This window comes from Dasypus novemcinctus, chromosome 29 (assembly GCF_030445035.2).
Source record: "Dasypus novemcinctus isolate mDasNov1 chromosome 29, mDasNov1.1.hap2, whole genome shotgun sequence".
Taxonomy (NCBI): Eukaryota; Metazoa; Chordata; class Mammalia; order Cingulata; family Dasypodidae; genus Dasypus; species Dasypus novemcinctus.
Window position 1 is genome coordinate 35790861 of NC_080701.1, and position 27291 is coordinate 35818151.

Here is a 27291-nt window from a genome sequence, read left to right on the forward strand (position 1 = left end):
CAGGTTCCATTAATAGTAAAATGGAATATAGTGATGGGTTTAAAGGTTAGATATAGAATACATATTAATTTAGAAAAATTAAGGTAAAATTAATTGGGGTATCAAAAAATTAAAAGACGCAAAAACTTTATTTTTGATGTTTTGCCTTCCATCACTGCAATAAGTGTTGCCCTGTATGCAAATTGGCAAGGCAACTTCTTCCATCTTTTCCTCAGTGTCTATGTCCATTCTTTCTTTCCCTAATTATTAATCTTGTCTTCACAAAAGTTTTAGATCACAGTAATTCGTACGTACAATATACAGTACTCCCACATATCCAACATAAAAGCCTTTTCCCTTCCACAGCAATAATCTTTTTACATATTCATACTATATTTACTGAAAATGATGTACAGATATTGAGACAATAGCTTTCAAACAAGGTAACATTTGGGTTTACGTTGTGGTTTATATTTTAGACTATACAATTTTCTAAATTTTTAGTTATCTTATGTTTTACATTATGATTTACATTTTAGCCTATCGGCCCCTATACATTTTTGGTGTAATTTTACATGTCTTATATCCATCCTTGTGTAATCTTGTGGAACACTTCTATTGCCCACACAATTATATTGATTCCATCTATTCAATACCTCTCTCCCTCTTCCCTCAGGGCCCACAGTGACAGTCAATCTTCATTGCTTGAAGGGCCATGTTCAGAGATACTTGCATCAATGTTGAGGGCTTGACATGCTCGACTGCCCTAATGCATTGGGAGCCACCATTTCTCTCAAGAGATACAATTCCCTCTATTTGAGAACATCAGTCCTTCCCAGGATGTGGATATACCTTCACTCTCATTATATGAGTCTCTGTCCAATGATATAACCCACTATGACAAAATGAGCACTCACACACTCCCTAGAAGCCTGTCCTGCATCACATTATCCCCTTTAAGCATCTTAAACATGTAACTTTCCATATTATATTTTTTAAAAAGTTTTCTCAGCATTATCCTATCAACCAAATCTCTGAAAATCTCCTATGTTCATATGTTTGTCCACTCTCCCCCCAATTTCTTGGGCAATATTACCAATCCTCCCATCCCTAGCCCCCCTCAAGCCTGCAAAGCCCCACCCAAAGGTATCCCTATACCCACATTTTATCCCTTCCCTGTACAAATACTTACCTCCAGCTTATCATAGATTTCACCCATGTAGGTGTCAGCTTACATCCTTCCTCTACCCCCCAATTTCTTTTAAGCCTATCATCCAGTCTCTAGCTCTCTGAAGCAGTCTTGGTTTACTTATTTCATATCATTGAGGTCGTGTAGTATTTGTCCTTCAATGCCTGAGTTGCTTCACTCAAAATAAGGTTCTCAAGATTCATCCATGTTTATTACATGTGTTTGTAGTGTATTCGTTCTTAAAGCTGAGTAGTATTCCGTTAAATGTATATACCAGACTTTATTCATTCATCTATTGATGGGCATTTGGGTTGATTCCAACTTTTGGCAATAGTGAACAATGCTGCTATGAACATTGGTGTGCATGTATAACTTTGTGTCCTTCTTTTCAGTTCTACTGGGTATATACCAGGCAGTGGAATTGCTGGGTCATATGGCAAATCTACTGCTAGTTGTTTGAGAAACTGCCAAACTGTCCTCCAGAATGGCTGGATCCTTCTGCATTCCCACCAGCAGTGGATGAGTGTTCCCATTTCTGCACATCCTCTCCAGCATTTGTAGTCTGCTGTTTTTTTCATAGCTGCTAATCTTATGGGAGTAAGATGGTATCTTGTTGTAGTTTTGATTTGCATTTCCCTAATAGCTAGAGATTTGGAGCATTTTTTCATGTGCTTTTTAGCCATTTGTATTTCTTCCTTGGAGAAGTATCTTTAAATCTTTTTCCCATTTTTTAAATGGGATGTTTGTCTTTTTATTTTCAAGATATAGGAGTTCTTTATATATGCAGGTTATATCTCCTATCAGATATATGGTTACCAAATATTTTCTCCCATTGTGTAGGTTCTCTTTTCACTTTCTTGATAAACTCCTTTGAGGTGCAGAAGGCTTTAATTTTGAGAAAGTCCCAATTATCTATTTGTTCTTTTGTTGCTCGTGCTTTGGGTGTGTAAGTTCATGAAGCCATTTCCTATTACAAGGTCCTGTAGATGGTTCCTAACATTGCTTTCCAAAGTCTTTATGGTCTTAGCTTTTATTTTTAAGTCTTTGATCCATCTTGAGTTGATTTTTGTATATGGTGTGAGTTGGTAATCCTCTTTCATTCTTTTACAAATGGATATCCAGTTCTCCAGACACCATTCTTTGTTTGTTTATTTATCTATTTCTCTCCCTTCCCCCCTCCCCCCCCCACCCCGGTTGTCTGTTCTATTTGCTGCTGCTTCTTTGTCCACTTCTGTTGTCAGTGGCATGGGAATCTGTGTTTCTTATTATTGCGTCATCATCTTGTGTCAGCTCTCCATGTGGGTGGTGCCATTCCTAGACAGGCTGCGCTTTCTCTCGCACTGGGCGACTCTCCTTACAGGGCGCATTCCTTGTGCATGGGGCTCCCCTATGCGATGGACACCCCTGTGTAGCATGGCACTCCTTGCGCCCATCAGCACTGTGCATGGGCCAGCATGGGCCAGCTCCACATGGGTCAAGGAGGCCCGGGGTTTGAACTGCGGACCTCCCATGTGGTAGACAGATGCCCTAACCACTGGGCCAAGTCTGCCACCTAGGCAACATTTGTTGAAGAGGCCATTGTCTCCCAGTTGAGAGGGTTTGGTGGCCTTATTGAATATTATGTGACTGTATATATGAGGATATATATCAGAACTCTCAATTCGGTTCCATTGGTCAGTGTGTCTATCCTTGTGCCAATACCATGCTGTTTTCACTGTTGTAGCTTTGTAGTATGTTTTGAAGTCAGGTAGGGTTATTCCTCCATTTTAATTTTTCTTTTTCGATATATCTTTGGCTATTCAGGGCCTCTTTCCTTTCCAAATAAATTTCATAGCTAGTTTTTCTAGTGCCTTAAAGAATGCTGTGTTGATTTTTTTGGGGATTGCATTGAATATGTAGATGAGTTTTGGTAGGACAGACATTTTAATAGTATTTAGTCTCCCTATCCATGAACATGGAATATTCTTCCATTTATTTAGGTCTTCTTTGATTTCCTTCAACAGTGTTGTGTAGTTCTCTGTGTACAAGTTTATTACATCTTTAGTTAAATTTATTCCTAGGTATTTGATTTTTTATTTACTCTTGTAGATGGTATTTGTTTCTTCATTTCCTCCTGAGCTTGCTCATTATTGGTGTACAGAAATGCTACTGATTTTTGCACATTGATCTTATAACCTGCAACTTTACTAAACTCATTTATGAGTTCTAGAAGCTTTGTTGTAGACTTCTTAGGGTTTTCTATGTATAGGATCATGTCATCTGCAAATAATGAAATTTTGACTTCTTCCTTTCCAATCTGGATGCCTTTTATATCTGGTTCTTGCCTCAGTGCTCAAGCAAGTACTTCTAAGGTAATGTTAAATAGAAGAAGTGGTAGTGGGCATCCTTGTCTTGTTCCTGATCTTAGAGGGAAAGATTTAGGATTTCACCATTGTTAACGATGTTGGCTGTGGGTTTTTAATATATACTCTTTATCATATTCAGAAAATTTCCTTGTATTCTGATCTTTTGCTGTGTTTTTTATCAAGAAAGGGTGCTGTATTTTGTCAAATGTTTTTTCTGCATCTATAGATATAATCGTGATTTTTTTCCCTTCACTCTGTTTATATGGTGTATTACATTGATGATTTTCTTATGTTGAACCATCCTTGCATACCCAGAATGAATCCTACTTGGTCATGGTGTGTAATTTGTTTAATGTGTTGTTGAATACAGTTAGGAAGTATTTTGTTCTGGATTTTTGCATCTAGGTTCATTAGAGAAATTGGTCTATAATTTTCCTTTTCTGTGGTGTCTTTGTTTGGCTTTGGTACTAGGGTAATGTTGGCATCATAGAATGATTTAAGTAATGTTCCTTCTGTTTTGATTTTTCGAAGAGTTTCAGCAAGATTGGTGTTTGTTCTTGCAGAATTCACCTGTGAAGCTGTCTGGCCGTGGGCTCTTCTTAGTTGGGAGGTTTTTAAAGACTGATTCTATCTCTTTACTTGTGATTGGTTTGTTGAGATCATCAATTTCTTCTTTCATTAGTATAGGCTGCTTATATGTTTCTAGGAATTTGTCTATTTCCTCTGAATTGTCATTTTTGTTGGAATATAGTTTTTCAAAGTATCCTCTTATGATAGTCTTTATTTTTGTGGGGTCAGTGGTGATATCTCCTTTCTCATTTCTTATTTTGAGTATTTGCATCTTCTCTCTTTTTTCCTTCGTTAGTCTAGCTAAGGGCTTGTCAATTTTTTTGATCTTCTGAAACAACCAGCTCTTGGTTTTGTTTATCTTCTCAAGTGCTTTCTTATTTTCTATTTCATTTAGTTCTGCTCTTATTTTTGTTATTTCTTTCTTCTTCCTGTTGGGTTACTTTGTTGTTGTTTGTTTGTTTTCACCAATTCCTCCAGGTGTACAGTTATTTCTTCAATTTTAGCTCTTTCTTCTGTTTTGGTGTATGAATTTATGGCTATAAATTTCCCTCAACTGAATATTGGGTGGAATATAGTAAATTAAAAGGTCATTGTTTTCATGAGAGAGAGGAAAGAGAAAAGAAAGACAATAATATCAAGAGTGAATAAAAGACAGAAAACAGAACAAAGGTATTAGAAATAAAACGTCAGACAATTTGGGGGTCAAGAAAGGGAGGTTGAATGTAAGAGAAACAGTAGATGATGGAGGATAGAAAGATGTGGGGAAAAGGGGATAGTGTTGGTGGCCAAAATCAATACCCACAGAAAAGAGGAAATGGAGGATGAGGAAACACAGCAAATGTGAAGTGCTCCCTGCAGCACCTATTATATAAAGAAAATAAAAAAGAAGAAAAAGAGAGAAAAGAAAGGAAAAAAAGAGAAGAGAAAAAGGGGGGACAATGAAAATGGGGCAAACAAGCAAGAAAAAGAGAAAAAAAGCTAAATAAATGAAAAAGGACCTTGGGGCATAAAATGGGAGAAAAGACCAGGAGACAATGCAACTGTAGCATCTGTGACAAAGAAAAAAGAACCAAAATTTCAAGCTAAGAATCCTCTTTGCAGTTAAATAAAATGCCTAGGGATCTGACCTTCCCCCTTTCTCCCTTCATCACTTCTCTCTCTCCCAGGGCAGCAGGAAAGCTGCCTGAGAGGTTCAGTAAGAGATTCAAGTAGGTCCTTGTTGAACCAACTTATACAGAAGACTATGACTCTTTATTTCCAGATGAGAGCACCTACACCTCACCAAAAACCCCAAATATGCTATTGGAAGCTTGGATGGCATGTCCTACAGTCCCTTCCTCTTAGGTGTGCTAGGGGAGGTCTAATTGATTTTCTGACTCCACCTTCTCCCAGACCTAGTTTCCTATCCTAGAACGTTTAGGTAAATTGGGCTTTCTCAGCATATTTACCTCTCCTTTCTTCCCAGACTCTCCCCAAGTCAGCTGGTACGCTCCTCCAAGCTCAAAGAAAAAAAAAATAATGGGGAGGGCTAGGGTAATCATGGTCCTCAGATGGATTTCAGAATGCAGTAGATTCAGGAATGGGAAGTCTGTGATATTGCAGACTCAAGGTGTGTTAGTTTCTGGAGCATAGGCTACCAGAGTTTAGGGGATACAGACCTTGGAACCACACATCCGGTAAACATGGGGTTTGGGAACACTGCAGCACAACAAACTTTTCAGGGATTGCCATGGCCATGCCGCCAGCCCTAGGCAGAGGTGTCCCACCCATAACTTCTGACCTCCATGTCAGAAACCCAAAATTCCATCACTCACAAGAATCTCTTCTGTCACTGTCTCACCAAATCGACATCTGGACACCTCCTGCCCTCCAAGCCCCTGAAACAGCCCACTCGGGATTTGGGAACACCTCAGCACAACAAAAGGATCACTGTAGCTAGGCCGCCAGCCCTAGGGGGAAGGGTCCCACCCACAACTTCTGACCTCTGTGTCAGATACCCAAAATTCTACCTCTTGCAAGAATCTCTTCTGTCACTGTCTCACCAAATGATGTCCAGACACCTCCTGCCCTGCAAGCCCCTGAAACCGCCCAATCCAGCAGGACTCTGACCCTACTCAGCCACTTCTTCACAGGAGAGTTTATGAGGTGCACTCACTCTGATGCCATCTTGCCCCGCCTCCTCCTGTTAACTTTAGTTTAGCCTTTTCCCCCACTCTGTGTTCTTCATTAGATCATGTTACTGGTCTACATTCCATGTCCCTGATTCTTTCCTCTATTACTTCCATTCTCTTATTCCACCCAGGGGACTTCTGAATTGGGGGTGTGTTTTTTGTTTTGTTTTTTTTTTTCTTTTCATTTTTCTTCATTTATTGAAATATATCACTCTTACATAAAATTATATAAACAAAAAGTGTATGGTAATTGTTGTGAACTTACAAAACAAACAGATAACATACAGGATTCTCATACCTCACCCTCCACGAATGCCTTACATTGTTGTCAAACATTTTTAACTAATGATTGAAGAGCATCCTCAAAATATTACTAGTAACCAAAGTATCTTACACTTGGAGTATTTTTCCCCAAATCCACCCTATTATTTTTATATGATTTATATGTGAACATCCATAAACAATGCATATTAAAAGTTGTGAACTTAATGAAGCAAACATGCCTAACATCATACAAGGGTCCCATACATCAACCACTACCAACAATATCCATTGTTATGAGACATTTGTAACAAATTGTGACAGAATGTCATAAAAATCTTATTCCTGACACAGTCCTTATCTTACATTTGGTGTATTTTTCTCCACCGTACCCTATTATTATTTTTTAAATATATTTAAATGACAGAAGTTGTAATCTTACAAAACAATCATGCACACATGCAGAATTCCCATACAACACCCTTCTGTCAACACACCACTGTCTGGTGGCACATTTGTTAAAAATTATGAAAGAATGTCATTGGATTATTCCAGGTTCATAGCTTACATTTAGCACATTTTTCCCATACTCTCACATTATCAACACAGTACCTCTTTGGCAAAGATGCATGAATATTACACTAATTTTGTAAACCAGCGTCCATAGATCATTCCAATTGTATTTTTCCCATGCTTCTCCACATTCCCCCCGCCCCGCAATAGTGATGTATATCTACTCTAGATCACAAAGGACACTCTCACATCTGTACCATCAACCACTATTGTCATCCACCTCTGGGTTTACTGTGTTATTCAGTTACTAGTTTATTCTCTAGCTTTCAGTCAATTAGAATTTACATCCCTAGACTACACTTTTAAGCCACATTCCCATTTATACACCAGCTGTTAATAACTATAATGTTACCATTATCTATGTATGTTTCCACACTTTTGCAGTAAGGTTAATTAAAACTTCTTTAACATAAGTAGTACACGTCAGTTCTGCTCTTATCTCCTTTAAGAATCCACTACCTAGGTACAACCAGGTCTTGAAGATACTTTCCTACATTTTCTTCTAGAAGCTTTATGGTTCTTGCTTTTATCTTTAGGTTTTTGTTCCATTTTTAGTTAATTTTTGTATAAGGTTTGCAATAGGGGTCCTTTTTCTTTCTTCTGGCTAAGGATATCCAGTTCTCCCAGCACCATTTGTTGAATGGACTGTTCTGCCTGAGCTGGGTGGATTTGACAGGCTTGAGAAAAATCTCTTGACCCTAGATGTGGACTGTTTGTGAAACCATCAGTTCAGTTCCATTGGTATATGTGTCTGTCTTTATGCCCATAGCATGCTATTTTCACCAGTATACCTTGGTAAAATGATTTAAAGTCCATAAGTGAGAGTCCTCCAACTTCACTTTCCTTTTTTAAGGTGTTTCTGGTATTCATGACCCCTTACCCTTCCTAATAAATTTGATAATCATGTTTTCTACTAATTTTATAATGGTGGTGCAATTTTTATCAGAATTGCACTCAATCTGTATATCAATTTGAGTAGAAATGACATCTTAATCATATTTAGTCTTCCAACACGTGAGCCTGGCATGTTCTTCCAATTTAGGTCTTTTTAAATTTCTTTCAACAATGATTTGTAGCTTTCAGAATACAAGTAAGTGCTTTACAATGTTTGTCAGTTTGATTCCTAAATATTGGTGTTTGATCTGTCATATTTTATTTTCACCACTCTTTGACACGTTTGGTTACCTTTTCTGATACACTCTTCATTTCTACACTCTCTTACAAGCCTCTCTCTCCTGTTTTGTCTTTTCAGGCTCTAACATACCCATTAATATTTCTTGCAAAGCTGGTCTCCTGGTTATAAACTCTCTCAATTTATGTTTATCTGTGAGTTCTAAACTCCCCCTCAATTTTAAAAGACATTCTTGCTGGATATAAGATTCTTGGCTCAAAAATTTTCCCTTGCAGCTTCATAAATATGTCATACCAATGTTGTTGTTGTTTTTAAGGGCACCCAGTTTATTAATGGGAACTTAACTCTATTCGTATGGGGAATGTGGGATGCAGATGTGGCTTAGGTGATAAGGCCTCTGCCTACCATATGGGAAAACCCAGGTTCAGTCCCTGGGGTCTGCTGGTAAACAAGAAGAAGAGAAAGTGTGCCTTCATGGCAAACCAGTGCCCATGTGGTGAGCCCATTGCCTGCATGCTGTGCCATGTACACATGTGGGTGCCCACTTGGCAAGCCAAGCGTCCATGTTGTGTGCTGAGTGCCTGCCCAGCGAGCCAGTGCCCACACAGTGACCAAATGCCCACATGTTGAGGCAGTGTCTGTGCAAGTGAGTCATGCCCCAAGATCATGAATCAATAAAAGACAAGGAGATAGTCAAGGTGAAGCACTGCAGAGACCAGGAACTGAGGTGGCACAATTGACAGGGAATCTCTCTTCACATCACAGTTCCTCAGGATGAAATCCTATTGAATCCTAGACAGGAAAGATAAGAAGAGAAGACAAGAAAAAGAAATAGAGACAGATTATCACAAAGATAAAAAAAAAAAAAAAAAAAGAGATTATCACACAGACAGCAATAACAGCAGGGGGGGGAGGGGAAGAAAAAACTAGTATTAAAAAAATATGGGAAATGTGAGGGTCTTCCAGCAAGAGCCAGAAGACCTACTAGTTAAATTCTCAAAGAGCTGTAACACTCCCCACTGTCTTCTTGCCTTCATGAAAACTCTGCACTTAATCTTATTGGGTGTCTCATATGTTATGCATTGCTTTTCTCTTGCTGCTCTCAGAATTCTGTCTTTGGCATTTAACATTTTGATTAATATGTCTTGGAGTTAGTCTGTTTGGATTTATTCATATGGGGCTACGTTGTGCTTCAAGGGCATGGATATCCATGTCCTTCAATTGGGTTTCAAAATTTTCTATCATTATTTCTTCAAATATTCCTTCTGCCCTTTTTCCCTTCTCTTCTTCTAGGGCACCCTTTACACGTATGTTTGCACGTCTCTTTTGTCATTTAGTTCTCTGACACCTTGTTCAATTTTTCCACTCTTTTTTCCATCTGTTCTTTTTTACATTTGCTTTTCAGAGGCTATTTCTTCAAGCCCACCAATCCTTTCTTTATCCTCCTCAAATCTGCTGTTAGGTAACTCCAGTGTATTTTTTATTTCATTTATTGCACCTTTCATTCCCATAAGATCTCCTATTTTTCTATATATGCTTTCACGTTCTTCTTTGTGCTTGTCCAGTGTCATCTTAATATACTTAATCTCTTCAGCTATCTCATTGCATTTCTTAAGGAGATTTGTTGGAACACCTATGATTAGTTGTCTCAACTCCTTTATGTCATCTGGAGGCTTACCTTGTTCCTTACCTGTGCCATATCTTCCTGTTTCTTGGGATGGATTGCAGTTTTTGTTGGTGTCTTGGCATTTGGCTTACTATGTGTATTTATTCTGGGCATGTTTCTCTCTTTAGTTTAGGGCTTTCTTGCCTTTTCTCCCTTGCAGTTGTGTAGTAGGAGCCAAGGATATAGTTGGTATTGAACACTGTAGAGACTCAAGCTGCCTTGCTTTGCCAGGGACTGATAAATCTTCTCCTGGCTTTCTCCTTTACATGTTAGGATAGTGCCACAGCTGTGTGGAATGATCCACATTGGGCAGGCCTAGACTGTGGTCACCCAAAGAGACTGACATAGCTTAAAGTCCCTTTCCCCCCTGCCTAGGCAGGGATGGAACTGCAGGTGTGAGCAACAAGCTATGGTGTGCATGTACAAAATGACCATAATTGCCCCAGTAGACTTCCCGTTCTTCAGCCTGTCAGCTGAATGTACCTGCACTTACCCTGAGAGGCTGGTGCAGGGCCCACCAGCTTCCTCCCTGCTAAAGGTGGGGCTGATGCCTAGGCTAAGGCTGCAGGCTGATCTGGGTGAAAGAAACCAGTCCCTACAATCAGTATCATTTTCAGCCAGCCCAGATTCCCCTCATGCTAGGGACAGAGTCAAAATGGTGGCCACTGGCCTCTTTCTAGCTTGGATATGTTCAAACTTTACCTGTTCTTAGGGTTATATTTTACCCAGCCAGACTTACAGTCATTAGGTGAGATCAGTGGCCAACCATCTTTCCTTCTCTGCTTTTTGGGAAATAGAGCTTCCAAATCCAGAATAGTTCCAGAGGCAGCCAGAGATGGATGATTACAGGCCTCTGAGGCATGTATTTTCCCAGAGAGGCTGGTGCAGGCCACCCCAGCTTCCTCCCTGCTGGAGGTGGGGCTGAGGCTTAGCCTAGAGCTTCAATCTGATATGGATGGAAAGAAGTCTGTCCCTATCAGCACTGTGAATTTCCCCTTGTGCCAGGGGCAGAGTTAAAATAGTGGCTACCGGCCTCTCTCTGACTTAGACAGGTTCAAATTTTAGCCATTCTAAAGATTATACTGTAGACCGCCTAATTTACTAACCATTATCTGAAGCTAGTGCCCAGTCTTCTCTTCCTCCCCCATTTTTGGGAAGTGGAGCTTCTGATTCCAGCTGAGGAATAGCTCCTGAGGTGTCTTGTGCTGACTGTGGAGGATGGCACTGCCCTCCATGGCGTGGAGAGCTCTACTTAGGAATCTTCTCTGCAGATGGGCAGTCTCCTCCTCTTCTTTCAGGGATGTTGCAGGATCCTCTTCTGTTCTCCTGGATCCCTCAAACAGGTGCTTTAGATAGCTTTGTGTGATTACCAACTTTTCTGTAGCATGAGCTGACTCTGGGAGCTCCTTACTCTGCCACCATCTTGCTGGTTATCCTTGAATTTTAGATGTTTTATATCTAGATCTAAAGTTTCCTTTTACATCTTTTTGTTGTTTGTTTCTTTGTTGCAAACTATCTTTTCTTTCATTCCGAGAGTATCTACCTTTCTCATTGTGCAGAGACTTCATAACTGCTTTGTCTGATCATTCCTTCTCTGGTTCATTTGGAACTGTATCTGCTGATTGTTTATTGCCCTGGAGAAGAGATCAGGTTTTTCTAGTTCTTTATATGTCATGTTTTATTATATTGGATGATGTTCTGGTGGCATGTGCTTGTTACATAGTTGTAGACTTCCAAAAGGTTGATTTTGCTAGTTGGGGCCTCTTGCCATTCCGTACGAATTTGAGGATCAACTTTTTCAATTTCTACCAAAAAATGCTGTAGAGATTTTGAGAAGTATTGCATTTAATCTGTGGATCACTTTAGGTAAAACAGATATTGTAACGATATTAAATCTGAAAGATGGGTGTCATATCTTGCCATTTAATTAGGTCTTCTTTAATTTCTTTCAGTAGTGTTTTGTAGTTTTCAATGAACAGGTTATTCATCTCTTTGGTTAAATTTATTCTCAGGTGTTTTTTCCTTTTACAGGATATAGTAATGGAATTGTTTTTAATATATTTTTTGTTCTTTTAGGAGATACATAGGCTATACAAAATTTTACACAAAAATATAAGGGGTATCCAAATGCCCTACTCCCCATTCCTCCCACCCTTCCTCACATTTAACAGCTTCTTTCATTAGTGTGGTAAATTCACTGCAGTTGATGAATACATTTGAAGCATTGCCACTATGCATGGTTTATAGTTAGTATTTAGTTTAGACTCTCTTCCACTCAATTCTGTAGGTTATGGCAGGATATATAATATCCTGTATCTGTTATTGCAGTGTCATTCAGGACAATTCCATGCCCCCCAAAAGACCCCATATTACACCTCCTTTTCTCTCTCCCTGCCTTCTGCTCCTCTAGTGACCACTATTTCCACATGAATAATTTCTTCCATTGCTTGAATACCAATATGTCTATAGTAGAATACCAGTAAGTCCCCTCTATTCCATATTTTATTCCCCAATCCTGAAGGTTCTAGGATGATAATAATGACCATTCAACTTCTAATTGAGAGGAGGCTTCAATCCTATATGACCAGTGATCTGGAGAGTAGGTGTTGTAATTAATGGAATTGTTTTGGGTTTTTTTTATTTTTAAAAATTTTATTGAAGTATATCACTCATATATAAATGTACATAAACAATAAGTGTATAGTAATAGTTATGAACTTACAGAAGAAACATATATAACATCATACAGGACTCTTACACTTCACCCTACCACCAATATCTTGAATTCTTATTAAACATTTCAAGTAATGATTAAAGGGCCTCCTCAAAATATTTCTACTAATGAAAGTATTTTTCCCCCAACCCACCCTATTGTTATTTTTATGTCATTTATATATGAACATACGTAAACAGTAAGTGTATAGTAAGCAAACATGTGTAACATCATACTGGGATCCCATATATCGACCCTCCATCAATACCTTGCATTGTTATGAGATATTTGTTATAGATTATGAAAGAATATTTTCAAAATCGTAATCAAAATCTTACTATTTATTATAGTCCTTTTCTTACATTTGGTAGATTTTCCCCCAAACCCACCCTATTATTATTTTTAAAACATATTTTTATGACAGAAGTTGTAAATTTACAAAACAATTATGCACTTGTGCAGAATTCCCATACAAAACCCCTCCATCAACACACCTCACTGTGGTGGAATATTGGTTGCAGATTATATGAAAATATCATCCAATTGTTACCATGTCTATAGTGTACATCTGGCACATATTTTCCATACTGCCCCATTACCTACACAGTACATCTTTGGCATAAATGCAAGAATATTACATTATTACTGCTAACCACAGTCCATCTGCCACTCCAGTTGTGCTTTTCCTGTGTTTGTCCTCAGTCCCACTATGTTGTATATGATTAAATAGGGATGTACCTTTGCTCTAGCCAAGAAAGGACAGTCTTGCATCTGTACCATCAAACACAATTCTCATCCACCTCTAGGTTTTCAGTGCTATTCAGTTCCTATTATTTTCTAGCTTTCTGTCGATTGGCATTTACAACCCTAGACTACCATTTTCATCCCCATTTATGAACTGGCTGTTACTCACTATGTGTTACCATCCAATCTGTACATTTCCACAGTTTTACAAGAAAGCTAATTAAAACTTCTACTTAGATTAAATATCAGTAGGCCATCACAGTCCTCCTTTTGTCTTCATTAAGAATCCACCACCTACCACCAGGTCTTGAAGATATTTTCCTTCATTTTCTTCTAGAAGCTTTATAGTTTTTGCATTTATATTTATGTTTTTTTAACCATATTTAGTAAATTTTTGGATCAGGTATGAGATAGGGGTCCTCTTTCCTTCTTTTGGCTATTGATATTCAGTTCTCGCCACACCATCTGTTGAGTGGGCTGTTCTGCCAGAACTGAGTGGGTTTGACAGGTTTGGCAAAAATCATTTGACCATACATGTGAGGATATATTTCTGAAGTATCAATTTGGTTCCATTGGCCTATGTGTCTCTCTTTCAGGCAGTACCATGTTGTTTTTACCACCATAGCTAGGTAATATGATTTAAAGTCCGGAAATGAGAGTCCTCCAACTTCACTTTTCCTTTTTAAAATCCATCTGGCTCTTTAGGACCCCTTAACGTTCTAAATAAATTTGACCATCATGTTTTCAATTTATTTAAAAAATACTGGTAGAATTTTATCAAGATTACATCAAGTCTGTATATCAATTTGAGTAACATTGACATCTTAATTTTATTTCATCTTCCAGTATCTGTGAGCATGGAGTGTTCTTCCAGTTATTGAGGCCTTTTTTGTTTCCTTTAAACACTGAGTTGTAGTTTTCTGAATACAAGTGCTTTACATCATTGGTTAAGTTTATTCCCTGAATATTTGTTTGTTATCTGTCATATTTTATTTTCACCACTCTTTTACACTTTTAGTTACTAGTATTGAAAAAAATCTTCATTTCTAGACTCTCTTCCAGGCTTCTCTCTCCTGCTTTTACTTTTCAGGCTCTAGCACAACCTTTAGTATTTCCTGAAAATCCAGTCTCTTGGTTAGAAATTCTCTCAGTTTCTGTTTATCTGTGAATATTCTCAACTAGCCCTAAGTTTTGAAAGACAGTCTTCCCAGATATAAGATTCTTAGCTGAAGGATATCATCTTTTAGTATCTTAAATACATCATACCACTGTCTTCTTCCTTCCATGGTTTCTGGTGAGAAATCAGCATTTAATCTTACTGGGTTATCCCTTATAAGGTATGCATTACTTTTCTTTTGCTGTTCTCAGAATTCTTTCTTTGATTTGGCATTTGACATTCTGATTAGTATGTGTCTCAGAGGTGGTCCATTCGGATTTTTTTGGATGGGAGTACATTTTAGTTCTTGGACATAGATATCCATGTCCTTCAATAGGGTTAGGAAATTTTCTACCATTATATCTTCAAATACTTCTTCTGTCTCTTTTCCCTTCTCTCCTCCTTCTGGGACACCCATGACACAGATGTTTGCATGTCTCTTGCTGTCATTTATTTTCTTGAGACCTTGCTTGATTTTTCCCTTTCTTCATCTGTTCTTCACTTTCAGAGGCCATTTCTTCAAGCTCACCAATCCTTTCTTCTTCCTCTTCAAATATGCTGTTATATGATTCTGAAGTATTTTTAATTTCATTTACTGCACCACTCATTTCCATAAGGTCTACTATTTTTCTGTGTATGCTTTAAATTCTTGTGGTCATCCAGTGTCCTCTTAAGATCCTTAATCCATTTAAATTCATTTAGGAGATCATCTGTGATTAGTTGTCTCAATTTCTTTATGTCATCTGGAGGCTTATCTTGTTCCTTTAACTGGGCCATAGCTTCCTGTTTCTTGGTGTGGATTGTAATTTTTGCTTACTAGAGTATTTATTCTGGGTGCAGTTTTTCTCTTTAAATTAGGGCTTCCTGCCCTTTCTCCCTTGCTGCTTGTGTGGTAGGAGCCAAGGTAGTTGGTTATGTAAGCTGTGGTAGTTCAAGCTTCCCTCATTGCCCCAAGGACCAGTGAAGCTTCTCCCAACTTTCTCCTTTGCCAGGGGTAGGACAGAGTCACACGTGCATAGAATAATCCAGTTCATGCAGGCCTATGCTGTAGTTTCCCAGAAAACCTTATGAAGCTTCGTGTCCCTTTCTCCCCTGCTTGGGGTGGGCATGGAGCTGCAGGTGTGTATGTAGCAATCTATGCGTTATGGGCCCAGGGTGACTGCAGTTGCCCCAGTAGATTTCCGATTATTCAGTCTGTGCCAGTCAAAGGTACCCACAGTTACTTGGATAGGCTGGGCCAGTCCCACCAGTTTCCACCCTCACAGAGGTGGGACTGAAACCTAGCCTAGGGCTGCAGGCCAATCTGGGTGAAAGAAACTAGTTCCTACCTTCACTGTGATTTTTGGTCATGCTGGCTACCCCCAAGCTGGAGGCAGACTCAAAATGTTGACTTGGACATTTTTGACTTGGACAGTTTCAAACTTTAGTTGTTCTTAGGGTTATACTTTAGCCAGCCGAATTTACTAATCAGTAGCTGAAATTGGTGGTCAACTGTCTCTTTATCCCCATTTTTGGGAAATGGAGCTTCCAATCCCAGCTACAGAATAGCTCCTGGGGCAGCTTGTGCTGCCAAAGTAAGATGATTACCAGCCTCAGTGGCATGGCCTATAATTTCCTGGAGAAGCTGGTGCAGGTCCCCCTGGTTTTCTCCCTGCTGGAGCTGGGGCTAGGGCTTATGCTAGAGCTGCCCTCTGGACTGGATGGAAAGAAGCAGGTCCCTACCAACTCTGATTTCAGTTTACCCCACTTCACCCCCTGCCAGGGATGAAGTTAAGATGGCAGCTCCTGGCTTCTTTCTGACCTGGACATGTTCCGACTTCAGCTGTTCTTAGGATTATACATTACCCTGTCTAATTTACTCATCAACAGCTGAAGTTAATGCCCAACCGTCTCTTCCTCCCCCATTTTTGTATAGTGGAGCATTCAATTCCAACCATAGAACAGCTTCTGAGGCAGCTTGTGCCTCCAGTGGAGGATGAGCACCAGTCTCCATGACATGAAGTACTCTACTTAATAGTCTTTTCTGAAGAGGGGCAGTCTCCTTCCATTCCTTCCAAGGACTTTTAATGATTTATTTATTTATTTCTCTCCCCTCCCCCCCCCACCCAGGTTGTCTGTTCTCTGTGTCTTTTTGCTGCATCATCTTGTTGTGTCATTTCTCCGTGTGGGCGGCACCATTCTTAGGCAGGCTGCACTTTCTTTGGCGCTGGACAGCTCTCCTTATGGGGCGCACTCCTTGTGCATGGGGCTCCCCTATGCGGGGGACACCCCTGCGTGGCACGGCACTCCTTGCGCACATCAGCACTGCACATGGGCCAACTCCACATGGGTCGAGGAGGCCCAGGGTTTGAACCGCGGACCTCCCATGTGGTAGATGGACGCCCTAACCACTGGGCCAAGTCCACCGTCCCTTTTGTGGTTCTTTTGAGACTATCTGCTGATTGGTTTTTACCCTGGAGAATAGATGAGATTTTTCTAGTTCTTTATATGTTATGGTATATAATTTGGGATGATATTCTGGTTTCTTGTTCTTATATAGTTAGAGACTTCTGAGAGATTGTTTTTGGCTAGTTGGGGCCTCTTGGTATTCCATATGAATTTGAGGATAGACTTTTTCCATTCCTACAAAAAAATGCTGCAGAGATTTTGATAGGTGTTGCATTTAATCCGAAGATCATTTTAGGTAGTAATGATATAACAATATTAACTGTGAAACACAATATCTTGCCATTTATTTAGGTTTTCTTTAATTTCTTTCTGTAGTGTTTTGCAGTTCTCATTGTATATAGAGTTCATTCTTTAAATTTATTCTCAGGTATTTTATTTTTTCAGATGCTATAGTGAATGGAATTTTTTAAAAATATGTTTTTTATTTTTTTCAAATTTAGGTTTCACAAAATGCTACAGAAAAAATATAAGGAATTCCCAAATGCTCCACTCCCCACACCTCACACCCTTCCCCACATTAACAACTTCTTTCATTAGTGTGGTACATTCATTGCAATTGATGAGCACTTTTGGAGCATTGCCAGTAAGTATGGATTATAGTTTAGATTGTAATTTACAATGAATTCTGTAGGTTATGGCAGGATATATAATGGCCTGTATTTGTCATTGCAGTGCCATTCAGGACAATTCCATGTCCCAAAAATGTCCCCATATTATACCTCTTTTTCCATCTCCCTGCCTTCAGCACTTCTCCACATTAATGATATAATTTCTTCCATTGATAGAGTACTAATAAGTCTGTAGCAGAATACCAGGAAGTCCTCTCTGGTCCATATTTTATTGCCCAGGTTCTGGGATGGTGATACCTATTCCACCTCTAATTGTGAGGTGGCTTCAATTTCATATGGCCGATGGATGGCACTCTGATGCTTGCAGTTGTGGACTCTCTCAGTTCCTTTGTATGGTAGTTGTCTATCCTCTCCTCCCTGTCAGTTTACCAGGGTGAGGCAAATGAACTGGAGAGTAGATGTTGCAACTAATAGAATTGGTTTTTAATGCTCATTTCAGATAGTTCTTTCCTGGTATGGAAAAAGAAAAGTGATTTTTTAAGGGTTTATCTTGTACCCTGCAACTTTACTAAATTTTAAACTTTTCTGTGGTAGTGTTCTTGTGACTACTTGGGGACTTTCGATATGGAAGAATATACCATCAGAGAATAGTGTTAGTTTTACTTTTTCACTTCTGATTTCAATGTCTTTCTCTTTTTTTGCCTAATTACCCTAGCTAGAACTTTCAGTCTAATTTTGAATAGAAGTGGTAAAAGAGTGCATCCTTATCTTGTTCCTGACCTCAGGTTTCAGTCTTCCATTGCAAGCTTTCATGCTTTCTCACATTGACTATGATGTTAGCTGTGAGTTTTTTATATTTATCATGTTGTAGATGTAACCTTTTATCGCTATTTTTTGAGTGGTTTTATTATGATATCATGGTAGATTTCATAAACAGAAGCCTTCTGTGGCATTTTTTCTTATGTGAAACCACTGCTGCATTCCTGGGATAAGTCACCCTTGGTCATGAGTTATAATCCTTATAGTATACATAGTTTGATTTACTTTTCCAGTGTTTTGTTGATATTTTTGCTTCTGTATTCATATGGGAAGTTGTTCTGTTGTTTTCTTTTGATGTTGCTCTCTGATTTGGGTATCACAATAATACCAGCTTTGTAGAATGAGTTGGGAAGAAGCCCGACCTCTTCATTTTTTTGGAAGAATTTGTGAAGGATTCATGTTGATTCTTGTTTGAATGTTTGATACAGTTCTCTCTAAAGCCATCTGGTCTTGGGCCTTTCCTTGTTGGGAGGTTCTTGATTATTCAATCTTTTTGCTTTTATATGTCTGTTAAGAACTTTTATTTCTTCTTGAGTCAGTGCAGGTTATTTTTATGTTTCTTAGAATTTGTCATGTCCTCTAGGTTATCTAATTAGTTGGCATATGAATGTTCATAGTATTCTCTTTTTTTTTAAATCCCCCCCCACCGCCACCCCAATTGTCTGCTCTCTGTGTCCATTTGCTGCATGTTCTTCTTTTTGCCCAGTTCTGTTGTTGTCAGTGGCATGGGAATCTGTGTTTCTTTTTGTTGCATCACCTTGCTGCATCAACTCTCCGTGTGTGCGGTGCCATTCCCGGGAAGGCTGCACTTTTGCACTGGGTGGCTCTCTATGGGGTGTACTCCTTGCGTGTGGGACTCCCGTACGCAGGGGGCACCCCTGCATGGCAGGGCACTCCTTGCGTGCATCAGCACTGCGTGTGAGCCAGCTCCACACAGGTCAAGGTGGCCCGGGGTTTGAACCACAGACCTCCCATGTGGTAGATGAATGCCCTAACCACTGGGCCAAGTCCGCGTCCCATAGTATTCTCTTATAACTCTTTTGATTTCTGTTAGCTCAGTGGTAATGTTCCCATTTTCATTCCTTAAATAGTTATTTGCATCTTCTCTCACTCATTTCTCTTTGTCTGGATAAAGGTTTGTCAATTTTATTAATCTTTGCAAAGAACCAAATTTTGGTTTCATTGATCCTCTCACTTGTTTTTCTTTTCTTTATCTCACTTATCTCCACTCTAATCTTTATTATTTCCTTTCTCCTACCAATGTTAAGTTTGGCTTATTTTTCTTTCTTCAAGATATGAAGTTAGATTATTGCTTTGATATTATTGTTTCCTAATGTAGGAATGTATAGCTATATGTTTCCCAATGAGCAGTGCCTCTTACTCCCTCCCATAAATTTATTGCATGGTGTTTTTTTTATTCTTCTCTAAGAACTTTCTGATTACTCTTGTAGGTGGACCTCAGAAAATTATCCTGTTGGCCTCAAGGTTTGATGATGCATTGGAAGCACACAGGAGAAAGGGAACTCCTTGCCCAGGTGGAAGGACATGAGCTTCTCTTCTGGCTCCTCTGGCCAGGTGGCAGTGAGGACAACCTGCTCAGAGAAGAACTCCTCAACCCCAGAAGGATTCCTGTTAAATGCTCTTAGAGCTGTGGCCATATGTAGGGTGGACCCTAGAAATAGGCAGTTACCACAAAGATGGTACAAATGCCCTAGGGAGCTCCAGCTCTATAGGTGCTGCTTTGCCCTTTGGTGTGTTTGGAGAAGGAGACACCACCTCCCATGGAGCTGGCCATAGAGTTGACACAGCAACTTGAAGAGGAAAAGGGTTCCCCACCCTGATATCCTTTCCAGGTGTCTTTTAGAAGGCAGAAAATAGCCTCAATCCTATCAGATGACAAAAACCTAAACCTACCACATCAAAACCAGGAAACTTTCATAGGTAGTGGTTCAACTGATGCCTCACCTGAAGTTTCTCTTACTACTGAGCAACCCAGCCCTGGAAATCCTGCCTGGGGTAACCACCCGTGCTATCTGCTCAGGCTCACAGGCTTCCACTCCCATACATCCTGACTTTCTGGCTTGGACTTCCTGGAATCCTGAGCCTCAGGTTTGGCACAAGCAGGACAGAATGGCCATTTAAATGTCATTTTCATGTGCAGGAAGGTCATTGGGCCCTGGAGGATCAAAGGGTCCTGGTGCTGGGAAAGCTCCCATGGGGATGGTCCATGAAGTTTTGCAGTAAATTGTCGAAGGCACTATGAGAGGAGTGGAGACCACAGATCAGAGAGGCCTTCCCTGGCCACCCACATTCCCTTCTGAAGGTAACCATGTGTGTTTCTGGAGGGCTGCTGTGTATGGTTCTGCCCATCCACATCTCCTGCACCCACTCCACAAACACTGTCACCCTGGGCAGTGGCTGACTGCCCCACAGCTGGCGACTCATGACTCTTGTCAATCATATAAGGCTTATGTCCAATATTTGAATGAATCTTGCCTACATCAGAGACCCTTGACTCATATCTATCAGTTTTCCCTGCCCCCAACACAGAAAAAGTAGAGCAGTGACTGCTGTACTCAATGTTCTGCATCAAAAACTAGGCACTCTTAAATGCCTGGTGAATGGGGAACTCCTGCCCCATTTTCCATGTCCTAACTGTACCTCAGCCTGAAGCTGATGTAGGAAGGCCTGCCTTATTCAAGCAGGCCTCTGAGTGTCTCATTCTTTTCCTACTGTTTCTTTCTTAGCATGGACACTGCCTTGTCCCACCTTGCCTACAGCTCAGCTCCCTCAACAGAACATCCAGGCAGAGTGATTAGCAGTTTGCTCAACACATCTACTTCCCTGGGACCATGGATCCCATTTGTAGGATGGTTCAGGTGGTGACAAATCAAACCAAGAAGGGAAATATCAGATCTCTGTGACACATGAATAGGACCTTCACTCCTCAACCACTACACCCGCTGCACATTTCTGACGCAACTGTGGAGTTTGGAGCCCTTTGTTCTGACCTGTGGACCACTCACATTTTTAATTGGTGCACAGTTTTTGCATCTCCTTGAGAGACCAGGAGGACTTGCCCATACCTAGAGAGAGCCATGACTGCATCACACCAACTTGCTGTTTACACCCCATGCTCAAGAGATCAAGTGTAGGTGTCTGACTCCCTAGTGGAATGCAAGCTCAAGAGGCAGGGAATTTTTCTGCTTCATTCCTCCAATGAAGCTATATTTTTCAATGTCCCTACACATATAGGTAGCCAGAATATATTTGTCAATTGAGCTCCACGATGACCTTTGCCCATGTCACAGTAGGTCTGGGGTGACCCTCTAAAATCCCAGAGAACCCTGCTCTCATAGGAATTCAGATGGGACCTCCAGGATGGATTCTGCTTCATTCTTTGTAAATGGGAAAGAGGCCTGGCCCTTCCAAGAGGGTGTTCAAGGCTGTGAAACATGATCCCCACCAGGGGGAGGAAAACAATCTGATAAGCCCCTGAGACTCTATCAGCCCATCAGACCTGGGTCAAAGTATCATAGCTAATGTGTTTAGGTTCTGAATATGAACCTGTGGTGTGTGTCCACTCACTCGCACCTCCTGAGGAACAAGGAGGGATGCAACAAGAGAATCGACAGACCAAATGAACAACAAATGTGGAGTGAGTCATGGATGTAGAAGGGGCATGGTTCTCACATGGTGAGGAGCTGGTCCAGGAACAATTGAGTAGGTCTCGAGATTTAATGATGGATTGGAAGCACACAGGAGAAAGGGAACTCCTTACCCAGGTGGAAGGACACGTGCTTCTCTTCTAGCTCCTCTGGCAGGTGGCAGTGAGGACAACCTGCTCACAGATGATCTCCTCAATCCCAGAAGGATCGCTGTCAAATGCTCTTAGAGCTGTGGCCGGATGTAGGGTGGACCCTAGAAATAGCCATGAAATAGGCAGTTACCACAAAGATGGTGAAAAAGCAGCTCTATAGGTGCTTCTTTGCCCTTTGGTGTGTCTGGAGAAGGAGACACCACCACCCATGGAGCTGGCCATAGAGTTGACACTGCAACTTGAAGTGAAGGGTTCCCCACCCTGACATCCTTTCCAGGTTTCTTTTAGAAGGCAGAAAATAGCCACAATCCTTTCAGATGGAAAAAACCCAAAGCCACCACAACTAAACCAGGAAACTTCTGTCAGCAATGGTCCACCTTATTTCTGTTCTGAGTTTCCTCTTATTCTTGGAGAACCCCAGCCCAGGCAGATCTTGCCTGGGTTCTCTGCCCATACTGTCTGCTGAGGCCAACAGGCACCAACTTGCAGATATCCTCACCTTCTAGTGTGGACTCTATTGATTGCAGAAACTGAAATAGATAACGGGCATGATGGGACATCCCTTGAAATATCAAGCCATTCATATTCATATCTATGGAGTCCAACCAGTCCTTGCAGGTAAGAATGCCCTGGACCTGAGAAATTCCCCACTGGCATGCTCCACCCTTGTTTGGAATAGATAGCCGATGTCACTGTGAACGGAGTGTAGACTACAGATCAGACAGGATTTCCTTTAATCCCATTTTCCCTCTCAAAAGTATCCATGTGTGTGTTTCAGAGGGCTCCTCTGCATAACCCTGCCCATTCCCAGACTCTGCACCTACTCCCAAAATACTGTTATACATGGCTAAGGCTGTTTATTCCCTTGCTGCAGACTGCTGGCTATTGTCCAACTTAGTAGGCTCATGTCCAATATTTGAACAAATCTTACCTTTGTCAGACACCCTTCACACATCTGTCTTCCCTGCTCTCTGTACCAAGGAATCTGGGTTCCAGAGGGCAGAGGAGGGGAGGCAGTGACTACTTCCCTCTTTGCACTGTGCTTCAAAAAGAGGGGCACTTAATACCTAGTCAGTGGGTCCCTCTACCCCACATTCCCATGGTCTAATTATATCTCAGCCTATGGCCCAGTCACCAAGAGCTGCCATATTTTTTGAGTGCCTATGGGTATAATTCATCCAGGTCTTATTTTCCTCTTAGTGGAAGGAGCACAGCCTAACCCCACTTTTCCTATAGCTGAGAACCCACAAAAGAACATCCATGCAAACTCTTTAGCATTTTGCTCAACACATCTCCCAGGACTATGGATTCTGTTCAGAGGATGGGGCAGTTTGTGACAAATCAAACCAAGATGTAAATCATGAAATTTTTGGGACACAGGGATCTGTCTTGAGCTTCCCAGGGACTACCCCCACCTAAACTTTCTGACTTGTAGTTTATTCATATTCTACACACATTTTCCTTAGGTCCATGAGTCTTCCTTGTACTTGAGTGACCTGGAGGACTTTCTCATTCCTAGAGAAAGACATTAAGGTTTCACACCTAACATTCATGTTCTCCCTATGCTTGTAGGTCTAGTGTATTTGACGCCCTGTGGAATGAACCCCAAGTGGCAGGGATTTTTACTCCTTCATTCCTTCAACTACTAAATTGTGCAATTTACACACATAGTCATTTATTGATTGAGCCCAATCATCACATTCCCAGATGTCATATTTGGCAGCTTGTACTTCTCCAGCCCCCTCAAAGCATTTTGGCTAGCCCTTGGTTGAAGAACTCCGGGACAGAAGTGTCAGTCTTTAAAAAAGGGAAATAGGTTTGTGCTATGGCCTGTTGTAGTTGAGGACTGAGTCAGAGCCTACTCCCTAGGTGAGTGGAAAATCATTTTGTCCATCCCAGGCCCTATAACAGCCCATAATGCATGGATTAACTTGGTCAACACTTCCTATATCTCCTCGCTTTCAGTCCTCTCAATAACTATTATCTGTTTTCCTGCAGCCCCCTACTCATCCAAGGAACCACCTGAGGATCAGAGAAATGAATTGACCTCCAATGTCCAAAGGCAATGTCTGGCAGACTCAAGGCCATGGAAGGGACATTGTGCTCATCTGGGGATCATTTTTATCAGTGTTTGCTTGGTGGGGAAGATCACTTTCATGTTCCCAGGATGTTGGATGAGTCCAGGTACTACCGGCCCAAGTGAGCAGGCAGCAGGTGCTGCACCATCTTCTTCCTGGACCTGAAATTTGTCTGCACCAAGCCAGGACTTTTCATCTCCTCAGCCATGTCATTTTCACACTGGCAGGTGGAATATTGGGACAAAAAAGGACATGCAGTCAGCAGCTGCATAATGTCCAAAAAGATGGTTATGCCTGGATTTCAAACCAGAAATCATTGACCTCAAGTGACTGTGGCAGGAGGTGGATCATGGGTACCACTTAATGACAGGGCAAAGGGAGACCAATCCTGGGTTCAAGTAGTTGGCTTCAATGACCTCAAATAGCTCATTCCTCTTTTTCAAATGAAAGTTTTGAGGATGTGAGACTAAAGCAATACTAGATTCTGTAAGGGCTAAATTCCTGGAGATTCCAGGATGGGAGGAAGACTCTGACTTGCCCAAGGAAATGAGCTGATGCGACAGGGAAGAGAAATTCCTAATGGTCTTGAAAATATTCAAGTGTAGATCACCTTCCAATGGGGCAATTGTAAATATGATTCTGCCTTGCTGTCACCAGATGGACAAGTTTTGAGACTATTCACACCCAATGTCAGCTGACTGCAGGGAACCACCAACCATCACTGTCTGTTTTCGGATGCCTGAATTGTTTCAAGGAATTTGGCCCCAGCCATTCAAACTCTAAATGTGTATAATGTTTGAACAAGCCAGCCCAATTCTAGTAGCCCATTCTGGGTGATCTGGAACTATTAGACTATTAAAAGTCACATGACATTCCTTGAAGCCCAGTTGAAATGACAAAAGGAAGGAGTCCCATCTAGGTCCAAGGGCATTAAGGCTGAACTTCTGAGGTTCCTAGCCTCCCTTTGGAACATGATGCAGCCCTACCACCTGACCTGGAGGAGTCACAGTATTGGGCTCTGTTGGATGGCAAGTTACACAGAAATATGTATTTTACTGTAATCTTCTGACCCTTTTTTTAGGTAAAAACCATGGAAATGAGAGGATGCTTAAGCATGGAGAGCCAGTCTACCTGAATGCAGGCAGGAAATATGGGGATGGAGAGAATCTAGGAACAAGTAGATTAAACAACCAAGGCAGGATCCAAAACAAAGACTGTCATGGTTTAATGTGAAGTTGAATCATCATAAAGGGTCTTTTCTGATATCCAACAAACACTGCACCTGGTCACAAATGGGGCTGAGTTTGGGATGGTGAGCATTCCCAGATTCCTAATGGTGTGGTCCTGAGTTCCAACAGGGAGAATTCCTGGCAGGGAGCCCTGCAGATTCTGCCAGGGTAGGGTCTAGGTCCTGAAGTCCCCTGTCTTGAGTTGGGTGTGGAGAACCCCTCAGCTCCCATTTCACTTCTTGTCTCTTCCAGCTTCTGCTGGTGGCCGTGTACACCAGCACCCTGCTCAGGTGTTGATGACACTGTCATCCTGCTCTGAGCTGGTCTCGCGGTTGGAGCTCTGCAATGATAGGGTCATCAGCAGGGCCACAAGGCATCAGGACCCTGACTGGTTATCAGCAAGAGGACCAGCCACACATGAAGTTCTACTTCCAGATGAAGCAAAGACCCTATCTGTATAGCCCTCCTCCCAGGAGAGATGACAACTCTGCAGATCTGGATCAATGTCTGGGCAGAGGGGCACCAACCTCAGGCTTCTCCTCCTGTCCCTGCCAGCCATGAACTAGACAAGAACATAATGTGCCCAGCAGGTGTTAACCCCCAATCACCTCTTTCTGCCCAGCCTGGTATCTTCTATACACCCATCCTGGGAGTGGGAGGTGCTGAGGCTGCTCATAAGGAGAACATTGTCAGCCTGGCCTGCATCCCCTGCCCTGGTTCCGTGGGTTACCTTTGATTTCCTCCTGGCAAATGGCCAGATTCTTCAAGGTTGAGGGTTGAGCCAATGCCTGCAGTGTTGGATCAGTGTTGGATCAGTGTTGGATCAGGCTCTCACTGTGGGGTTTCCTGCAGCCAAGACCTCAGGCAGGCAGCAACGAGAACATCTCTTGAGCATCTAGCCCTGAGTGAGCTGTTAGGTTAGTGTCTAGAATGTGGGCATTTGGTTCCTGGGGTTCCAAGTTCTCTTGGGTTCTGTCTCCAGGGAAGTGAGGTAACTTCCTGCTTCCCCTTCTCTGTGCTCTCTCCCTGGATAACAACTTCCTAATGTCCCCTCTGGGTTGCTGACTCTTTACCCCCCTGACCCATTGAATTTCCCATGTGTACAGAATTTCACCAATACAGTCCTCCTTCCTGCCTTGCTGAGGTCTGGGGGCATCAAGAACCGTCTGAGATTGAACTTGGTACACAACCATCCTGCTCCTGCCTGTTTTGTGATCCTGGGCATGTCTTTCTGTTTCTCAAGGCTTCCCTGTTGGAAACCAAGGCACAATGGTCTCACAAGGAGATACGTGCTGTTTCCATGGCTATGCTTGCAATGTAAGGAATGCGGTAATTAAAGAGTTCCCAGAAAAGGGGTTGAAGCTGTTAAAGGCTGAAAGAAAAGATGAGCACAAACCTTTTGTAGTAAGAACACTTAGACTTTGTACCTTGAGATAAGATTTTTTGAATTCCTTAGTAATGCTAATAGTTAACTGCTTGTTGCTGCTTGTCATGTAGACTGGGGTATATAGAGAGCCCCTTGTAAAGAATAAAGTCTGATGAATCTCTCTACTCGAAGACCCCTGATCCTAGCTCTCTTGCTCTTTCTCTCTCTCTCTTCTTCTTTCACTCTCCTTTTTCTTTCATTCCTGATACCCTTCGGATCCAAATCTCCCAACACTTCCCAAGTTTCCCCTGCTGCACAGTGGATCAAATCTACCTTATTTTCCTTGGAAAGGGATCAGGTAGCTCAGAGAAAATTCCTGGAAAACTTGAGAGCTGGTCTCACATGTAGCCAATGTACATATGAAGAGAATGAAAAATGTACAAGGTGGTATGGGAAGCAGCAG

General features: G+C 41.3%; 1 long non-coding RNA gene and 1 other non-coding gene across 2 annotated transcripts in view; one reads left to right on the forward strand and one right to left on the reverse strand.

Moving 5' to 3' along the window:
* LOC111762436 (uncharacterized) overlaps positions 1-27013 on the forward strand; it is a 106191-nt gene extending 79178 nt beyond the window's left edge. The window contains exons 4-6 of the long non-coding RNA XR_011647765.1: positions 19787-20658; positions 21083-22773; positions 24154-27013. This is a non-coding gene — a long non-coding RNA (uncharacterized lncRNA). The remainder of the gene's footprint in view (positions 1-19786; positions 20659-21082; positions 22774-24153) is intronic.
* LOC111762439 (U7 small nuclear RNA) lies at positions 9174-9235 on the reverse strand. The gene has a single exon (XR_002795551.1). It is a non-coding gene; the product is annotated as a U7 small nuclear RNA (small nuclear RNA).
* Positions 27014-27291: the final 278 nt, after the last annotated feature.